This window comes from Bidens hawaiensis, unplaced genomic scaffold, assembly GCF_021521415.1.
Source record: "Bidens hawaiensis isolate Kalapana, Puna unplaced genomic scaffold, B.hawaiensis_p1.1 tig00002977_1, whole genome shotgun sequence".
In the NCBI taxonomy this organism is placed as follows: Eukaryota; Viridiplantae; Streptophyta; class Magnoliopsida; order Asterales; family Asteraceae; genus Bidens; species Bidens hawaiensis.
In genome coordinates, this window is record NW_027491160.1 from 572,278 (window position 1) to 573,970 (window position 1,693).

Sequence of the window (1,693 nt, forward strand, 5' to 3'; positions counted from 1 at the left end):
TCGTCATAATATTTCAAATTTAGCCATATCTAGAAATATTTTCAACTTTATACCGAATTCGTGAAACCACCTACATATTACATAAAATGATCTTACACATGATAAAATTTACACGTATATAATTCGAGATACCACATACCCAGTACATATATGAACCCACACACACTAAAATTTACACATACACAATTTAAAATACCACTTACACAGTATATATATGAACCTACAGAAGATAAAAATTATGAATACATAATTCGAAATGTTATCTACACAACCCATATATGAACCTACATAACACATAAATGACCCTACATGTTATAAATTTACACACACAAAGTTCGAAATACCACCTACACAGTACGCATATGAACTTACACACGACAAAATTTACACGTACACAATTCGAAATACCACATTCACAATACATATATGAAGCTACACACAATAAATTTTACATATACACAATTCAAAATACCACTTACACAGTACAAATTAAACTCTTTTTTTATATTAAACTACATATAATAAATAGCAGATCATGCTAATAATTTATAATTATAAAATTTTCACATAAAGTAATGTCTAGCTTAATGAAAGAAATATAATAGTAAAAATTATATATGACACTATGACCACTGATTAAGCATAAAAAAATGAAAACCGTTAAATACCACTTACACAGTACAAACTAAACTCTTTTTTATATATATTAAACTACATATAATAAATAGCGGATCATGCTAATAATCTACAATTATAAAATTTTCACATATATTAATGTCTAGCTTAATGAAAGAAATAAAATAGTAAAAATTATATATGACACTATAACCATTGATTAAGCATAAAAAATGAAACCGTTAAAATGCATTAATATCTAATATCTAGCTTAAAAAGGGCTACATCACAAAAAACATATGCACCCTTTTTAATTAAAAATATGTCATAAATATATGTTTTTATTCACGAATTTGTCATTTCTTTTGTTGACCATTGATTAAACAAATCAATGGTTTAGATTAACTTCTCACACTTCTCGCTATAATATCACTTCTCGCAAGATCCATCCCATATATATATATATATATATATATATATATATATATATATATATATATATATATATATATATATATATATATATATATATATATATAGTGTTTTATTGCATATAGTGCAACACAATTGCATTATACAATGCACGCTATTGAATATATGCAAATGTAATACTAAAAATTGTATGTAATACACACTATCGCATATACGTAATACAACACTAATGCACATATGTACTATATCGATTTTATGAAGCCGGGATGAAAATAAAATTTTTTGACACTTTTGGTTTCCTCGCACCTGAAGCTGTGGAGTTACTTACCCGTGTTCAGCGGGTCATACATAGTAATGGTATGACTCCAAGATCAGCAAATGTAGTTTTTAAAAGATTGAGTTTCACTACAAGAAATTTGAGTTTTAGCGGCGACAAAAGTCACCGCTATAAGAAATAGCGGCGACATGTCGCCGCTAGTTCCCCGCCGCTGATACTGCTTTTTGTCGCCGCTAATGCTTCACCGGAAAGTTTGCCAGAAACTATTTCCAGATCTTATACACAACAAAACAAAGTGAACTTGAAAGTGAACTAATCAAAACTAACTCTCGAAACAAACAATACAAGATTAATTTTGCATTAAAATTA